The following is a 20,369-nucleotide window of genomic DNA, read 5'->3' as shown; positions in this document are numbered from 1 at the left end:
GAAGTTCAAAGCATATATTGGCATATGCTCCAGGGCAGGTGTAAATGTCTGTGCCTGCAATGTAGACATGATTTCTGTCACTTATGCTAGCATTTTATAAAGACAAGTAGGTACCTATGAGGTTCATTTTAAAGCAGTTAGACTTACAAAGTCCATAGGTTACTATGGGGCTCATTTTCAAAAGAGAAAAACGTCCCAAAAGTGTCATAAAGCAGGATTTGGTCGAATTCCTTCTCAAAACGTCCAAATTGGTATTTTTAAAACCCGTTTTGCAGATGTTTATCTATGCAATTCATCTGCAGTGCATCCAAAACACAAGAGGGCATGTTGGGGGCATTTTGAAGATGGGATTAGTGCATGCCTAACACTTGGATGTTTTACAGCCATAATGGAACAAAAAAAATGTCTAGGGCAAAAATGTAAATGTTTTGGTCTAGACTTTTTTTTCCAAATGAATAAGATACAAAAAGGTGCCCTAAATGACCAGATGGCCACTGGAGGGATTCAAGGATGACCCTCTTGTTCCCCCAGTGGTCCCTCTCCCCCTTCCACCCCCCCAAAAATAGTAACTCACCAACCTCTATGACAGCCTCAGATGTTATAGCAAGGTTCATTAGAGCAACATGCATATCCCTTGAGTAGTCTAGTTGTGGCTCCAGTGCACTGTAGACAGGTGGAACCAGGACCATACCTCCCTCTACCTGTTACACTTTTAGTGGAAACTGTGAGCCCTCCAAAACTCACTAAAAACCCACTGTACCACATATAGGTGCCCCCTTCATTCATAAGGACTATTTTAGTGGTGTTTAGTTGGGGGTAATGGGTTTTGGTTGGCTCAGCAGACAAGATAAGGGAGCAATGGTGAGATGTGAACCTGGGAGCATTTATATGAAGTCCTCATAAGGTGCCCCATTGCTCTCCTGGGATGTCTGGGGGACCAGTCTGCTAAAATTGCTGGCTCCTCTTAATCCCAATGGCATGATTTTGTACGTTTTTAACTTGTGCGCTTTTTTCCCCCCGAAAATGGCCTAAAAAGATAAATGCACAAAACCTTGTTTGAAATGGTATTAAAAAAAAAAAAAGAAAGACATTGACATTGCACCCCTATTTATTTATTTGTTGCATTTGTATCCCACATTTTCCCACCTATTTGCAGGCTCAATGTGGCTTACAATATTACATCATATGAAGCGTCATTCAAGAGTAGATACACAATTAATTACATACAGAACAATTGTAACAGAATGGATATAATCAATTCTGTAAACAAGAAAACAGTCAGAATATCAAGTGACCAGCGATGTGTTAGAAATCCTATTATTGATTATTATGGTAAGTCTTGTTGAAAAGATAAGTCTTGAATGATTTTCGAAAGTTGATTAGGTCGTGAATAGTCTTCAGATCAAGTGGCAGTGCATTCCATATCTGCGTGCCAATGTAGGAAAAGCTAGACGCATGTACTAACTTGTATTTTAGACCTTTACAGCTTGGGAAGTGAAGTCCCAGGAATGTGCGTGCTGATCTTTTAGCATTCCTGGGTGGAAGATCAATAAGGTCTGACATGTAGGCCGGAGCATTTCCATGAATAACCTTATGAACCAGAGTGCATACTTTGAACACAGTACGTTCTTTAACTGGAAGCCAATGCAGCCTCTCTCTTAGGGGTTTGGCACTTTCGTATTTTGTCTTTCCAAATATTAGTCTAGCTGCGGTGTTCTGAGCTGTCTGAAGTTTCTTGATGATATGCTCTTTACAACCAGCATAAAGTGCATTGCAATAGTCTAGATGACTTAGCACCATTGATTGTACTAGGTTGTGAAAGATAACTCTTGGGAAGAAAGGTTTTAATCTTTTGAGTTTCCACATTGACTGAAACATCTTCTTAGTTGTATTCTTCACATGGCTTTCAAGTGTAAGATTTTGATCAATGGTAACTCCAAGAATCTTCGGGGTGTCTGAGATAGGAAGGGAAAAGTTTGGTGTGGTAATGGAGGAGAATTTACTTGTGTTATGTTGTGATGTAAGAATAAGACATTGTGTTTTTTCAGTGTTAAGCTTTAATTGAAAAGCATCCGCCCATGAATGCATCATTTGGAAGCTGTTATTGATGTTGTCCATAATTTCCAATAATTATATTTGAACGGGATGTAGATCGTGACATCATCTGCATATATGTACGGATTAAGGCCTTGACTAGATAGCATCTTGGCCAAGGGTGTCATCATTAGGTTGAAAGGGAGAGTGGAGATCCTTGGGGAACTCCGCATTCCGTTATATCCATAAAGCTGACGTATTCAAGTTAGTCTTCACTTGGTATGATCTTGTAGTTAGAAAGCCTCTAAACCAATTAAGAACGTTGCCTCCAACTTCGAAGTATTCTGTTCAATAGTATATTATGGCTTACCATGTCGAATGCACTGGACATGTCAAATTGTAGAAGGAGTATGTTGTTGCCAATTGCAATTGCTCATTTGAATTTAGTAAACAAAGTAGTTAATACTGTTTTGGTGCTGTGGTTAGCCCAAAATCCTGATTGGGAGTCGTGAAGAATTGAGAATTTATCTAAATATTCAGTAAGTTGTTTGGTTACCATACCTTCCATTAATTTGGTTATCAGAGGGATAGACGCTACTGAACGATAGTTGGTTAAATCATTTGTGCTTTTTTTTAGTCCTTGGGTAAAGGGGTGAGTAAAATGTTTTCTTTATCCTTTGGGAATAGTCCATTTTGTAACATATAATTCAAATGGAGCGTGAGGTCAGATATACCAGCACTGTCCTGGATCAAGGCTTGAGTATTCAGCTACCCCTATTACAGTGTGCCCACAACTCCCATATCCACTAGAATGTGTTTCAGACAAACACAAACCTATGTGTTGACATGGAAAGGAAGGGAGAGGGAGGAAGGAATATTGGACAGCACCCTCCTGTGACCAAAACAAAAGTGGTCAGCATGTCCACACACAGCTACCTAGCCCTTTGTAGTAGCTCTGGCAGGATAAATAAGACAGTAACCAGAAAGACCCATAGTGGGAATCAAATCCACACACCCCCCTGCATTGAGGGGCCACAGCCCTAACTCCTATACCACACATGCACCTGACAAAGGAGTGTGCAAGGAGGACAGTACATTGACCACAGAGGGCTATAAGAGCACAAGTTGCCACCCAAATGGATGACCTTTCATGGGGAGAGTGAGGGTTTAGTGGGGGAAGAGTGCGAGATGTAGAGCAAGGGATGGGTGTGCCTGGGGGGGGGGTCTAGAAGTGTGGGCAAGGACTTGAGGAGCTGAAAGGCAGCAAGGCATGAACGTGAGGGTCGAAAGGTTCAGACTGGGGCAAAAAAAGATAACAGAACACTCAGCAACCCTCTACTCTTTTTCACAAATCACCTCTCCGCTCTGCAACTCAGCAAAACCGCAAGTTTGGTCTTGAGCTAGTCACTTTTAAAGTAGGTCTAAATTATGATATTTTTAGTACAAGGAAATCGTTTTGCTATCTGTTATCGCAAAAAAAGGTACATCACTTCACACTGCCCATCTCACGCCCACAACATGCCCCCAAAATGCCCACTCTCAAAACATTTTTCTTTCAATGAACATCGGACTTAAACAATTTTTTTTAATTATATGGTTTAAATGTTTTCATGTTGGAAACATGTCCATCTGCCCTTAAGGCCATTTTTGCACTTTTTTAAACATTTTTTTTTATTATGAGCCCCTAGATCTGCCCCCATGAAAATGTTCCTACACTGGGCGCAAAATTTAAGTGTTCAACAGGTAGGAATTTTAATTTATGTATATCAAGGTGTGTAGCTTTTAATATCAATTCCATAGCACTGTTTTTTAGTGTTAGGAATCTAAATTTAAGAACCTCAGGGTTCTGTTTACAAAGGCGCACTAATGGTTTTAGTGCGAGCTAAAAATTAGCATGCGCTAAATGTGTAGGTGCTCATAGGAATATTATGGGCATCTATATGGTTAGCACGCGCTAAAAATACTAGTGCGCATTTGTAAACAGGGCCCTCAGTTTTAGGTGACTTGCAGGCTCATTTTCGAAAGAGACGGACGTCCATTTTTTTGACATAAATTGGAACATGGATGTTCATCTCCCAGAGACGTCCAAATCGGTATAATCGAACCCGATTTTGGACGTCTCCAACTTGTCGCAAGGATGTCCACATTTCAAGGGGGCGTGTCAGGCATGGTGAAGGCGGGACTTGGGCATGCCTAACACTTGGACGTCGGGAAAAAAAAGCAGGGACGTCCTAAAGTAAAACTTGGATGTTTTCACCCGGACCTGGTTTTTTTTTTTTTTTTTTTGCAAAGAAGGCACAAAAAGGTGCCTGAAATGACCAGATGACCACCAGAGGGAATCGGGGATGACCTCCCGTTACTCCCCCAGTAGTCACTAACCCCCTCCCACCCTCAAAAAACATCTTTAAAAATATTTTGTGCTAGCCTGTATGCCAGTCTCAGATGTCATACTCAGGTCCATGACAGCGCATGCAGGTCCCTGGAGCAGTTTAAATGGGTTCAGTGCACTTCAGACAGGTGGACCCAGGCCCATACCCCCCCTACCTGTTACATTTGTGGAGGAAACAGCTAGCCCTCCAAAACCCACTACAAACCCACTGTACCCACATCTAGGTGCCCCCCTTCACCCGTAAGGGCTATGGTAGTGGTGTACAGTTGGAGGTAGGGGTTTTGGGGGGGGGGGTTGGGGGCTCAGCACACATGCTAAGGGAGCTATGTACCTGGGAGCAATTTATGAAGTCCACTGCAGTGCCCCCTAGGGTGCCCGGTTGGTGTCCTGGCATGTCAGGGGGACCAGTGCACTACAAATGCTGGCTCCTCCCACATCCAAATGGCTTGGTTTCGAAAATCGCTGAAAGTCAGACGTTCATCTCAAAGGACGTCCAAATCCAAGGACGTTCCTGGTATTTTAGAAACGAAAGATGGACGTCCATCTTTTTTCGAAAATACGGTTTTCCCCGCCCCCGGATTTGGACATTTTGCAAAGACATCCAAATCTCAACTTGGATATTTCTTTCGAAAATGCCCCTCTTAGTGTTGGGAAATTTCCAGTCAAGAAAGGTCACTGGTCAATATTCTGCCAGTGGTGGTCAGCATTTCTTAAAGTTCTGACCACCACAGCCAGAACTAGCTCTGGATATTTAATGCCAAGCAGTCTGCACCTTTGAAATCACTGTCTTCTGTTGGTTCAGTTTAGGCCTGTTACTGTTTAAGGCTGACCAACCTCTCTGTGGAAGACTACATTTATAGAGTAGGAATTAATCCAAGGAAAAACACCATTAATCTCTTAATTGTAAACCAGTTCTAGTCAGCTTCAGTAGCTGTGGTTCTAGAACAAGTCTGTTTTATTTGCAGTATATTTACAGGCCCAGTCTACAGGAAACTTCACACTGAATGGATATCCTTTCCAGTCTTTGAGACAGTGTTTACAGCAGTAAAACAAGTCACTTCCTTGAGGCGGTTTTTTTGGATGAAGTCCAGACTCAAAAGCACTTCATTGGAAACATACAATTGAAAGCTGAGTCACTGCTTTTGTGGATTGACTGTTAGGGTCAATTGCTTGGAAATTTACAGAGATTAAGGCCATTGGTGCCGACTCCATGGGTGCTGTGGGTGCTCGAGCACCCCCAATATTTCCCCGCCGTAACCGGAAGTTCCCCAGGAGCCAGCCCGCTGCCCGACCTCTTCTCCCACTCCCACAACAGTCCTTCGCCTGCCCCTCGCCTTCCAGCATGCTGCCCATAACTTAAAAGTCATCTTACCGGGGTCCCGGCGGCAGCAGTAGTGAAAAGCGAGCACGTGCAGGCTTGGCGAGTCGGCGCTTCAGCCTGCCTTCCCTTCTCGTTGCTCTCAGCTCTGTCTCTGGCCCCGCCCTTGCGGAAACAGGAAATGAGGGCGGGACCAGAGGCATGGCTGAGAGCAACGAGAAGGGAAGGCAGGCTGAACTTAGCACCGACTCACTGAGCCTGCTCGTGCTTGCCTTTCACTACTGCTGCCGCCGGGCCCCGGTAAGATGACTTTTAAGTTATGGGCAGCATGCAGGAAGGCGAGGGGCAGGCGAAGGACTGTTGTGGGAGTGGGAGAAGAGGTCGGGCTGGAACTCGAGTCAGAGGGAGGGAGGGGCTGGAACTCAGAGGGGAGGGAGGGGGGTCTGGAACTCTGAGGAGAGGGAGGGGGCCTGGAACTCTGAGGAGAGGGGGGCGAGGGGAGAGGGGGGGGAGGGGAGGGGGACAAATGCACCACCTGTAAAAAAAAAATTAAGCACCCCCAATCATTTTTGAAAAGTTGGCTCCTATGATTAAGGCATTCTAGGTAAAGGCCATTGGGCTCATTTTCAAAACAGAAAAAATGTCTAAAAAGTGGCATAAAGCAGCATTTGGACGTTTTTCTCATAAAAACGTCCAAATCAGTATTTTCGAAACTTATTTCTAGACGTTTTTCTATGAAGTCCATCAAAAGTGCGTCCAAATATTAAGGGTGTGTGTCAGGGGCGTGTTCGGGCCGGGACTCAGGCATTCCTAAGGCTTAGACGTTTTTAATTGAATTATATTTGTAATTAATATGTAAACATAATGTAGTTTTAAATGGTATCTGATCATGATGTTTTGAAGTATTTTACTTGTTCAGGTTGTATAAATGTATTTTTTACCATCAGATCAGGATAAATATATATGTAGATATGTCGATGTTTCATCAGCCTGACCTATGTCTTTCATTTATCAGTCATTATTTTACAGTTTTCACTTTTCATTGTTTGGTGTTTCTCTGTCCATAATATCTGCCCGGTCATATCTTCAACTCCACTTTCCAAACTGCAAGGGCATCAAATACAAGAAGATTTTTTCCTCGTCTTTCCGCTACTGCTGCCCAAAAATGTGGAATGCTCTGCCGAGGCACCTCAAAACGCAAATGGACTTACTTCTTTGTTGCAACCTACTCCCCTTGTTCCCCTGCTGATTAATATTCCCCTTACGTTCCCCACCCTGCTAGTTTTCCACTGTTAGTCGATGCTCCCCTTGCTTAACCTTTTTTTCGCTTTATCTGTATCTTCATAATTTGTAATTCCTCCTAATTTTCTGTAAGCCACATTGTGCCTGCATGTGTGGGAAAATGTGGGATATAAATGAACAATAAATAAATAATATATTAAAAATTTTTACATAATTTATCATTATATATTTACAAATGTGTAGTGCTATTATGAATGTCTTTACATGTTTGGCTATATATTTATTAAGGCAGATATATTTTATATGATATCTCTTAATATTATGTTTAAAACTTTTTTTTATTTGTCCTGTGTTTTTTGTAGAAAGTTGTTTGTGACCCCTGAGGCAGACGCTTTGGCGCCGAAACACGGACCGTGTCGGATCCTTGATATGAATAGTCTGAATAAACTGTTTTTTTATATTATCTCCCTATTGGTTTGCGCATTTGTCAACCTCTACTTTTGCTGTTTTGCTTAGACTTTTTCAGTCATAATGGAACAAAACAAAACCGTCTAGGACTAAAAGTAAGACGTTTTGAGCTAGACCTGTTTTAATAACGAATAATGCACAAAAAGGTACCCTAAATAACCAGATGACCACTGGAGGGAATCAGGGATGACCTCCCCTTATTCCCCCAGTGGTCAATAACCCCATCCCACCCACCCCCAAAATGTGATGAAAAACATTACTTGCCAGTCTCAGATGTTATACTCAAATCCATTAGAACAGCATGCAGGTCCCTGGAGTAGTCTATTGGTGGGTGCAGTGCACTGGAGACAGGTGGACCCAGGCCCATATCTCCCTCTACTTGTTACATTTAAGATGGAACTGTGAGCCCTTCAAAACTGACCAGAAACCCACTGTACCTACATATAGGTGCCCCCTTCACCTATAAGGGCTATTGTGATGTACAGTTAGGGTTAGTGGGTTTTGGGGAGGGGGGCTCAGCAGACAAGATAGGGGAGCAGCAGTGAGATGTGTACCTGGGAGCATTTATTTGAAGTCCACTGCAGTGCCCCTAGGGTGCCCAATTGCTCTTCTGGGATATCTGTGTGGCCAGTCTACTAAGAATGCTGGCTCCTCCTACATCCCAATGACTTGATTTTGTGCATTTTTCACTTGGACTTTTTTTTTTTTTTTTTTCTCGAAAGTGGACCAAAAAGATAAATGCACAGAGCACAAAAGCATCTAGGAAATAGCCATTAAAAAAAAAAGATAGATATTTTTCTGGTTTGAAAATGGCTATATTCCCCACTTCAATTTTGGACATTTTTAGGAAAACGTTCAAAGTTGGACTTAAACGTCATATAAAAAATGCCCCTCTATGTGTGTTTTCTACCTAGATTCTCTGTTATAAAATTGGTCTCTGGTTTGCAGGGACATCTACATAAAAGGATTCCATGAGATTGTGTCAAAAGCTTATGGCAGAAATAAATTCCATGTGCTGATTTACACGGATTCCCTGTTCCTGTACACTAAAACAGAATCCTCTAGATTATTATGGAGTACCAGATCATATTACACACGGGCTACACAGGGGAATCCATTGTGATACTGTATATATTTAAAATAAACAGAGAACATTAGAAAAATACAGGTGAAAAGCATTGATTAGATAAGAACATGAGATGCCCTACAGGATCAGACCAGGGGTCCATCTAGTCCAGTATCCAACAGTGTCCAGTCTGGGTCACAAATACCCGGCAGAGTCCCCAAACATGCCAAGATTCCATGCTACTTAATCCCAAAGAGAAGCTATGGCTTTCCCCAGGTCTACCTCGGGCAGACTGACCATTTCAGCAACTTGGCAGTGCCCAAGGGCCCAGAGGCTATGCCTGGATGCCCAGATGCCCGCCGTGCCACTGGTGATCTAGTGACCTCAGTGGGGGTGGAGGAAGCATGCTTTTTCCTGCCTGGCCCGCTGGTCTGCTGCTATTCCCGCCTGCCTGGCACCACTGCATTTTTAAAATGGCAGCCAAGACTCCCTGCAGAAGTCTTGCGAGACTACCATGGGAAGTTTCACCCGCCATTTTTAAAACACGGCGGTTGCTGGCAGGCAGGAGAATAGCGTCAGTACAGCGGGCAGGAAAGAACATGCCCCCCCTGCAGGGGCCACCAGACTACAAGGACCATAGGAGCCAACTTTTCAAAATAATTGGGGGTGCTTAATTTTTTTTTTTTTTACAGGTGGTGCATTTGTCCCCCTCCCCTTGCCTCCCCTCTCCCCTCACCCCTTCTCCCCTCCCCCCTCTCCCCTCAGGGTTCCAGCCCCCCTCTCCTCAGAGTTCCAGGCTCCCCTCTCTCCTCAGAGTTCCAGACCCCCCTCCCTCCCTTCACGTTCCAGCCCCTCCCTCCCTCCGACTCGAGTTCCAGCCCGACCTCTTCTCCCACTCCCACAACAGTCCTTCGCCTGCCCCTCGCCTTCCTGCATGCCGTCCATAACTTACAAGTCATCTTACCGGGGTCCCGGCGGCAGCAGTAGTGAAAAGCAAGTTCAGCCTGCCTTCCCTTCTCATTGCTCTTAGCTTTGCCTCTGGTCCCGCCCTCATTTCTTGTTTCTGTAAGGGTGGGACCAGAGGCAGAGCTGAGAGCAACATGAAGGAAAGGCAGGCTGAACTTAGCGCTGACTCGCCGAGCCTCCACTGCTCGCCTTTCACTACTGCTGCCGCCGGGACCCCGGTAAATGACTTTTAAGTTATGGGCGGCATGCAGGAAGGCTAGGAGCAGGCGAAGGACTGTTGTGGGAATGGGAGAAGAGGTCGGGCTCCTGGGGAACTTTCGGTTCCAGCGGGGAAATGTTGGGGGTGCTTGAGCACCCACAGCACCCACGGAGTCGGCACCAATGACCAGGACCTCTCAGGTAGGACCGGGGCAGTGGGGGGCGTCAGCTGTGGCAGCAGGGATGGCAGAGGTAGCAGGGGGGTGTTGGGTAGCAGCTGGGCAAGGGGCCCAAACCACCCTCAGGCCCGGGGCCCCAGACCACCCTCAGTCTGCCCCTGGTCTACCTTAATAACAGTTTATGGACTTTTCCTCTGGGAATGTGTCAAACCTTTTTTTAAACCAACTTACATTAACTGCTTTTACCACTTGCTCTGGCAATGAGTTCCACAGCTTAACTTAACGGACGTGAAACAAATATTGCCTCCTATTTGTTTAAATGTGCCACAATGTCCCCTAGTATTTGTACTTTTCAAAGAGTAGACAATTGATTCACATTTACTTGTTCAACTACATTCAAGATTTTATAGACCTCTATCATAGCTCCCCTCAGCTGTCTCTTCTCCAGGCTGAAGAGAGCTAGCCTGCCTCTTTAGCTTTCTGCATATGAGAGTCATTGCATTCCCTTAATCATTTTGGTCTCCCTTCTCTGTACCTTTCCCAGTTCCACTGTATCTTTTTTTAAGATGCAGCGACCAGAATTGCTCACACATATTCAAGGTACGGTTTTCACCATGGAGTGATACAAGGACATTATGCTTGTTTTTGATTTATTCTCTATTCCTTTCCTAATAATTCCTAACATTCGTGTTTGCTTTATTTGGCTACCACCAACATACTGAGCAGATTTTAACATATTGTTCCATGATGTCCTTAAATCCTTTTCCTTGGTGATGACTCCTAATGTGGAACCCAACATCAAGAAGTCTATAATTTGGATTATTCTTCACAATGGGCCTTTTGCCTTCCTTTCATGTGTGTAAGCATTTTTTCGGCTAATTCTCCATGATTCATATTGACATGCAGTAGCGTACCAAGGGCAGGGCAGTGGGGCGCATCGGGGGGGGGGAGGGGGGGTGCAAATGGTGCACCCACCTGGGCGGCCAACAAGCTAGGAACACCACTATTGACATGCAAGTTCATATTTTTCAAGACAGTAGGAAAATAATTGTTGGAAATGTGTTTTGTTTTCAAATTCTGACAGCATTTTACAATTTGCTTGGTGACTGTGATTTTCTAGTGCCAATGGTTTAAAGAATACTGAAGACAATAACACAAAATTCCCCACATATGTCCCCAAATTACAAAGCTTCCTTATTCCTTCTAAAAAAAATTAACCTACCTTTAGCATATCTAACTGCCAGAAAACAAAGTGGAAGGTTGTGTACATATCTTGCTGAGAAAGCATCTGCTATGGGATATAAATGAAAAGTGGGATATCAAGTTCAGATAAATTAATCTGTGTGAGTAACCAAGCTGTAGGATAGTCTACTAGTATTGTCAGTTTAACCATCATAACTCACCAACAGGAAACAGGAAATTACATCAAAGAGGCGGGCCTACAGAGAAGGAGCTAGACCTGTGGCACAGCAGCATATGGGAGTTGCTGCCACCGCTCTCCTTTTAAAAAACAAGAATAGAAAAGGCTATTTCGGGGAAGGGGGTTGGGGAGGGAAGGGTGGGGGTAGTGGTGGAGGAAACCAGGGTGGCAGCTCATTTTCTGCCTCAGGCAGCCAGATTGTCTTGGGCCACCCCTGGCCATTAAGGACCTCAATTAAAAACAGGGTTTTACCCATACCCACCATGGTAAAGAGTGGCTTCTGCACATGGTAATCCCACACACCCACGCTACCACAGGCCACTGTGGCTTGGGAAAAGGGCCCCTAAATGAGTTATATAAGAAAACGATGTGGGGTTGCAGAAGCTGAAATACATTTTTCAGAAATTGGCCAGCATAGGAAGATTTTGTCATGTGGTTCCCTTCAGAATTAATACAAAAGGGTCTTGTTTTAGTTTATAAGATCTGTGGCCATAGGTATATGCCAAAGGAGCAGAAGGAAGTGGTTCTGATGGACAAAACAGAAACCCCAAAGATCACTTAAAAACCTTTACTCTGTTACAAAAAATAATAATAATGTGAGTTTCTCATTGATTGATTTCTAGAGGTTTATGTATCAATATGGCTTTCAGTGTTTATAGACGATGCTGAATTTTTGAAGTGTCGGGAGGCTATTTTAAATAGATCTCATTTTTGTTTAAATCAACACCTTTAAAAGAAAAGCTGAAATACGTAAGGAACCGTTACATAAGGAAATAGGATATCTTAAAGAAAAGGATTTCTATCTTGACATACTTTTCACAGACTATAACAAAAATCTAGATCAGAAAAGAAAAAAAGCAATTATAATGGAAAATTTGAAAGGAATGATTTGGACTATAAGAAAGGGTCAGTTTACCCATGGAATAAAATCAACAAAGGAAGCTAGTTAGATTTGAAACTAGACAAGAGAGCAAGGATGGGATAAATGTAAATACCAGTCCCAGTTATGAAAGGAATACAAAGAAGATCAGAAGTGATTTGAAGAAATACTATGGTCCTTCTGCTCCTCTGTTTATGACTCTTACCTCACGAAATAACTATAGGAAGGATTTTTTGTATGGAGAATATATGCGGGAAACAATCAGCAGCAGGCCAGAGTAGCCCTACTGCCGGATGGTAAAGGGCCCCTGCATCTTTTAAGCATTTGAGAGCAAACATACCCTTCACTAAATCAGGTATAACTACTAAAGGGTTGCAGACTGTTCTTTTTTTTTTTTCAAGAAGACCAAGCATGCAAATTAAACTGGTATTTAAGATTTAATTTATGTGCACATACCTCATAATAATCCTGAAAACCAGACATCTATTCCTTAATACAGGAGCAAAGGGCATATAGCTCTTAAATACTAGACACGTGTACTGTTGGTCCAGACTGGATGGACTGTACAGGGTTCATTATCTGCTGTCATCTACTATGTTAATAAAAAGGTATCACTTTATATATTTATTGTCAACATCTATTTCTGCACATTGCAAGTGGATTAACATGGCTTGAATGTTTGTGGCTTTCAAGATATGCATGAGATATAAGCATATAAATTTGGTACAATGTTCATTTACATGTCTGGTTATCCTTAAAAATGGAAAAGTCTGAAGTCCTTTAAGGATTAACTCATTGAAGTTAGTCCCTCCCCTTTATATCTCCGGACATTTTGTGTGAGATATGTATTCAGCCTCATTCTCCAACTCACACACCAAGGCCCCCTCCTCTCACACATTTGTGAGGTGCTTTCCCCCCCCCCCCCCCCCCCCGGCATCTTTTCCCTGCCCCCTCCCCCACGGTCCTGGCATCTCTTCTTTGTTCTCCCTTCTCACTCCAGTGGTTCTTTAAATGTGCCTTTGTGCTGGTAGTGGCAGAGCTAAATATGCACTGCCTCTAATCAGTCTGGGGCCTTCCCTCTGATGCAACTTCCTGTTTCTGGTCTGGGTGGAACGTGAAAGGGAAGGCCCATACTAGATGGAGGACAGGGCATATTTAGCGCTGCATTGCTGGCCATGGAGGCAAGTTTAGAAGTATTGCCAGGAGGAGGGGGTGGCATGTGGAGAGAAGAGATGTCAGGACTGCTGAGGGAGAGGGGAGGGATGAGATGCAGGATGATCTGTGGTGGAAGGAGGAAGAAGAATAGATGCTAGACCCATGGAGGAGGGGGGGGGTGGGAAGAGAGAGGAATGCATGCTAGATCCCTGGGAAGTGAGCAGGAGGAAGAAAAGGAGAGGGAAAGATGCTGGACCCAGAGAAGGGGGTGGTGCAGTGTGGTGCAAGAAGGAGGAAAGAGTGACGCAAGAAGTTGGGCATAACTACTACTACTACTACTTATCATTTCTAAAGCGCTACTAGACGTACGCAGTGCTATACAGGAGGGATAGGGACACAGAGGAGTGATATTGGACACTTGAGGGGGACAGGGATAGGGGCCATGCTGGACATGGGAGGGGGTAGGGACAGAGGAGGAGAGATATGCATATAGAGAGGAGATGCTCAACAGGGCAAGAATAGGGACTCAGAGAGGGGATATGTACAACATGGAAAGAGGATGGGGCAAGCACACAATGGTGAGATGCTGGGAAGATGGATGGTGGACATGGAGAGAGAAGACGTGCCAAATTTAAAAGGAGATCCTGGCAAGAGTTAAAAATAGACAGAGGAAAGCAGAGACCAAAGACTGGGACCAACATAACTAGAACAATTAAATTAACATACAACAAAGGTAGACAAAATAATTTTATTTGTTATTTATGGATTAGAATATGTCAGTTTTTGGAAGATACATCTGCCAGAGCTGGGGAGTCTATGAGAAAAAGCCCATTCAGTGTCTTTCAAAGTCATTCATTGTGGTGGTAAATCTCACTCATTGGGAAGGCCACTCTTGGCATATTTGATAACTGCCTATATTGCAATCAGCACTGAAGCTGGTAAAAAAAATTAGACTTGTGTTCTGCCCATATTTATCCAAAGGAATTATTCACAGGATTTATGCAGTTAATATGTACATTTGCACAGATGGAAAATCGTCAGGGCGAGTATACAGAATTGCAGAAAAACAGCAATCAGGGATTTGCTAACAGCTATAATTTTACAACAGAATTCTGAAGTGAAAATTATAGGGTGGGGAAAGGAAGCAGTCCTCACAGTAGCATTCCAAGATGAGAAATTTTGGTATTGTAGATTTCATCTTCTGGGTTCTGTCGAATAGCAGCAGTAGTCCTATGCCACTCAGTATGTATTTAAACAGTGGAACAGATCATTATTCACTGTAGTTGCAAAAGATGTGGTGGTCTATATTTTTCCTTTCTGATCTGAACCTGGAAGCTAAGGCATTCTGGGCTGACATGTGGCATTTGAAACCTGACCTTTACTTAGCCTCTTTGAACTTAAAATTATCTTCTGCAGACCTCTGTACCATGATCGTACTATATGAACATAAATTATTACCTTTAGATCCGCCAGCAATTTGTGTCATATTTACAAAATAATCCTTTCTACATTCAACTTATAACTTTGGAGGGAATTCAATAAACAGCATTGAAACTTGGGTGCCAAACAAAATCAGCGCTAAATGCTATTCTATAAAGGTACACGCCTTAATAGAATAACGTTTAGCAAGGATCCCGCACCTAACTTTTGGGAGCTGAACTTACAAAGTCCAATGGGTTAAAATAAATACCACAGGCTTCCTGTCTTCATCATCATTTCTATCTTTTCCTTCTTATGTGTACCATTCTCATTCTGTATTATTACACTCAGGATCTCAGTTGACTCTAATTTGGAATTGTTTTCACTTATCAAAAATGTGTATTTATTGTTTTGCATTTAGTTCACACCTTTCCAGTGTAGCTCAAGGTGAGTTACATTAGGTACAGTAGTATAACCCTGACCCCAGAGGATTTATAATCTAAGGGGGTCTTTTACTAAATGTTAGTGCATTATCTGTCACAGGACCCATTTTATTCCTATGGGCCCTACTGCAATAACATGTGCTAAACTTTTGTAAAAGATCCTTTAAGGTTTGTGCCTGAAACAATGAAGGGTTAAGTGATTTGCCTAAGGCCACAAGGAGCTGCCAGTGGGATTTGTACTCTGGTCTTTCTGGTTCAAAGCCTGGCAGAAGCCCAATTAGTAGCAACATTCTATGCTACCAATCCCGGGGCAAGCAGTGGCTTCCCCCATGTCTATCTCAACAGCAGACTAAGGACTTTTATTCCAGGAATGTCACGGTCGTGCCCTGGTTTCAGGCTCTCAGTCTTCTCGCCCCCTGGTGGCCGGGCCTGGTGGCTGCATTGGATTGTCTGTGTGCTGTTTCCCGTTCCAGACTTCACCCGGTCCCAGTCTGGATCTTCCGGCCTGCCAGACTTGCTTGTCTTGTTTGAGCCTGCACAGCACCCCGTAGCTGCCTGGTGATTGCTGCAGTTGAATCTCAGCTGCTGCTGGGCTTATTAGCCATTTGGTAACTCTCTGCTTGCCTTTGCATTGCCTAGGCCCTGGTTTGTTGGTGCGTGTTGCACTTCTGCCTAGCTTGTTTTTATTCTAGTTCCTTGTCTGATGCTGGTTAGTCTGTGTGTAGTTTAGCTTAAGGGTTTGTTTGTTTGTTTCCTAGACTTGTTCCTTGTTTGTCTTTTGGTGTTTAGGTTCTGTTTGTCTGTGTTTATTGTTCAGGTGCTGCTTGGCAGCTTTCAGTTCTGTCTCGTGTTTTGTCATTGTTTGTTCCCTGTTTTAGTGGCTGCTTGCAGCTTCCAGTTCCTGCCCTGTCCTGTAAGTCCTGTCGGCCGCCTGCAATCCAGGGGCTCAACTCCTGGGGAAGGGCGCTAGTGCAGGTGAAGGCTTGCTATTCCTATCTGATTTCTATCTTGTTCCTGGTGTGGGGTGATTTTGCCTGCCACTGCCACTCCTCGGCAGTGGTCCAGGGCTCACTAACCTAGTTTCTGTCTGCTTTGGAAAATGTGACAAGGAACTTGTTCAAACCCTTTTAAACCCAGATATGCTAACTGCTGTTACATCCTCTGGCAACGAGTTCCAGAGCTTAACTATTCTTGAGTGAAAAAATATTTCCTCCTATTTGTTTTAAAAGTATTTCCTTATAATTTCATTGAGTGCCTCTGGTGTTTATAGTTTTTGAAAGAGTGAAAATTGATTCACTTCTACTTATTCATACCATCCAGCTATCTCTTTTCCAAGCTGAAAACCCCTAACCTCTTTAGGCCTTTCCTCATATGGGAAGAGTTCCATCCCCATTATTATTTTGGTCGCTCTTCTTTGAACGTTGTCTAATTCCGCTAATATCTTTTTAGAGATACGGCGATCAGAATTGAACGCAATACTCAAGGTGAGGTCGCACCATGGAGCGTTACAGAGGCATTAATAATTTCTTGGTCTTTTTTAACCATCCATTTCCTAATAATTCCTAGGCAATCTGTTTGCTTTTTGGCTGCCGCCGCACACTAAGCAGAAGATTTCAGCGTATTGTCTACATCTAATATATTTTATTATTTGTAGCATTTGTATCCCACATTTTCCCACTATTTGCAGGCTCAATGTGGCTTACATTGTTCCGTAATGGGGAGTACCAATCCCGGAAAAGAGAAATACATAGTTTAAGGTATGGAGACAGAGAGGATTAGGTATTCATATATATGGAGTGGAGGCCTAGCCTAGTGGTTACAGAACCAGACTGACTACCAAAGAAGCCCAGTTGAAAGCCTGTTGCGGCTCCTTGTGAACTCAAGTAGTATTTACCACTTAATTCTATAACATAGTGCTTATATGTAACCCTAATTAGCATATTAAGATGATAGAATACCAGCTGTTACATGTGTGAATATACATTCACACACATAAGTGCTATGGCTTCATTTTCTAAAGGTCGGCTAAAGTTAGACACTAGGATGAGGCACACTAAGCATGACTTCTATATCAGCAATTAAGCACATAATTGCCATGATAGAAAAACCATGTAAGTTGGCATTAACATGCTTAACCTTAGGTGCAATCACTTAGCTCATGTCAAAGGCTGATGTAAATGCTCACACTTAAATGCTGTCAATTATGTGCATAACTGACAGTATTCTAAAAGGATAGCACATAAGTGTGTGGCAAGCCCTTGCCCTGCCCATGCTTATCTTACATCCATGCCCCTCTCGCAGTTACGTGTTATAGAGTTTAGGTGCTAACATGATAGAACAGTGCCTAAGTGCATTTACGCGTGCAACTGCAAATATTGCCAATTAGTGGAAATTAACTTCAGTTATCACCAATAATTGGTTGTTAATGCTAATTTGTGCCTTATTCATCAATTAACACATGCATAATTGCTATTATTCTATAACCTATATGCACAATTTTGTGCAGTAAGTGCAAAAATGTGCACACAATTTAGCCCCCTGTTGAATAACTTACATTGGCTAATATAAGAACCTCACATTCAATTTAAAATAGCCTGCCTGGTCTATAAATGTGTTTATGGTGCTAATTCAGTGTTATGTCCCCTACCTCAATGCAAATGGCGTCCTCAGGGGCTAAACAGGGGTCCCGTCGACACGCACACTTGACTGGTACAGCCCTGAGCCATGTGTGTGTGGTTCTTCTCTGGCTGCAGTTTCCTTGATTGCTTTGCTTCCATGCACCTGGCTCTGCTCTCTCTCTGCTTTGGCTTCCAGGCTCCTTGATTGCTTTGCTTCCACCCACCTGTGTCTGCTCTTCCTCTGCCTGGCTTCCCTTGCTTCTCTCCTATTGGTCTTCCGGTTCCTCCTTCCCCTGCTCTTGTCCTATGGCTGTGTCCCTTCTCCCTGCTGATGTCAGACACCAGCACTTTATCAGCTGAGCTCTCCCTAGGTTCCTTGCTTTGGCTTCTACTTTGGTAGCAGGGCTGTGCTGATGCAGTAAGTGGGGTAAGCTAAGCACCGCAGGGGGGGGGGGGGGCGCTACCTGCTGCCGTCTGCTCACTTGCAAAAATCTTTCACCTGAACTTGTGATTCTCCTATTTCCACTGCCCTCCCCTTTTATGCAAAGGAGCAGTATAATTGAGGCAGCACACTCTTCAAGTTACATGAGAATACAACCAGATTGCTATTTATGCTTCAGTTTGGGGCTAGCTCTCAGTCAGGGTGAGTTTCAGAGCTTGAAACAGCATTCAAAATTAAGAGAGCCTGAAATTTTAAAAGTGCTAAAAATAAGTTTTAAAGTATTTGCCTTAAATCTATTGCAGAATTCAGGTGCTGGAGTCTGTACTTGGTTGTCATATGCTCAGATTTGTTTAAATCATATGCAAATTAGTCCGGTGTTTTTCACTAACATTCCCATGAGTGTCTGTATGTTAATCTGCATTCAAATAGAGCTCTCTGATTGGATGATCAGCTTCTCTGCCCGGGAAGTGAACAGAGTGAGAGCTGTCCTTGCCAAGAGAGACATCCAGCTGTGACTTCCTGTGTTTGTTGACTGGAAGTTATAAAAGAGTGCCTGATTGTGGTAAATGAGAAAATATAAGTGAAAAGAGATTGGTGGCAATTGAAGTTTCTCTAGTGAGAAAAGGATCTGAATATTTCAGGATTACTTGAAGTTTATGAAGAATTAGAAAAGGGTGAATTTCAGGTTTAAGAGTGTTTAAATCCTATAAGCTATATAAAGGCTAGGTAGATTTAAGTGACTGTAAGCAAGGAAACCTTAATATTTGATCTGAAATAAATATCTGATCTGAGATAGTTGATCAGAGATAAATGTTTGATCTGAATTATATCCTTTGGTGCAAAGGAGATTAGAATGCAATAGAGTATTTCTTTCTGTTTACCAGTACAGTCAAATAATTCCATTCCACTTAATAATTTTTTGTTATATATATGAGGGAGTAGTAATCTGGATTTATTGTAAATCAAATTGATTCCATTCACAGGAATTCATATTCACCTTCATGCATTCATCTGATATTTTTCTTTTAAGGATGAAGTTTTATTTTATGTTCACTCTGTCTCTTGTGAGCTGAGCACAGTTAGTTTCCTCGGCTTGGCACGACTACATATTAGAGGTATTTTGATACTGTGTGAAGTTTTACCACAGACGGGTGACATATATAAAACATTCTCCTTGGATAGGATGTGATATGTGAAAATACATTTTGCTTTAATGAAATTGCTAAACTTTAGAGTCAGAGACTTATCAATGAGGGATACATACAGTGCTATTTTTTCCTGAGGTCCGGCTTACTTGCCTGCTCCCTTCTGTTCCTGCTCTGCTGGACGGGGGGGGGGGGGGGGGGTTGGGGGGGGGGGGCGCCAGCCGATAGTCCTGCAGGTGGGGCACCAGAGACCCTAGGCACGGCCTGTTTGGTAGGTGTTACTTGCTCATTAGTGTGCTTCTCCCTCTACTTTGTTATTTGTTACTGACTCTGCCTGTAACCTGGATTACTCTTGTGTCTGCTGCCTGCCTACTGACCTTGCCTGTACCTGGATTACTCTCGTTTCTGCTGCCTGTCTACTGACTCTGCCTGTACCTGAATTACTCTTGTGTCTGCTGCCTGCCTACTGACTCTGCCTGTACTTGGATCACTCTCTTGCCTGCTGCCTGTCTGGCTGTCACGTTCATCACCCCACTTCCTGCTCCATCTCGTAAGCCATGCAGGCCACCCGCACCTAGGGGCTCAACCTCTGGGGAACTATGGTCGGCACAGGTGAACCTGGGGTTGTCCGGCCGCCAAGCAGAACCTGTGCCCGAGTACCAGGCTCGGCAGCGCTCTACTTGGTACAAGAACTCACAGGTCTGACATTCAGTTATGATAAGAAACTTGCTTATATTCCCAAGTCATAGAGGGCATCTAAGGAGTTATAAAAATCTGTCTCTCGATGTCCCTTGTGTAAAAAAACATGCAATTGAAATCTGTTTTGGGAACAATTATTTTGCCTTCCAAGGCACAAAACTATGGAATAGTCTACGTACAGCAGTTCGCTTAACTACTCCTTACAGTTATTTTTTTGAAAGCTCTTAAAAACATTTGTTCACTTCTTAATTTTATGTTTTATAAAAATGGCTTATATGTAAATTTTTT

Source organism: Microcaecilia unicolor, chromosome 6 (assembly GCF_901765095.1).
Source record: "Microcaecilia unicolor chromosome 6, aMicUni1.1, whole genome shotgun sequence".
NCBI lineage: Eukaryota > Metazoa > Chordata > Amphibia > Gymnophiona > Siphonopidae > Microcaecilia > Microcaecilia unicolor.
This window is presented reverse-complemented; position numbering follows the sequence as displayed.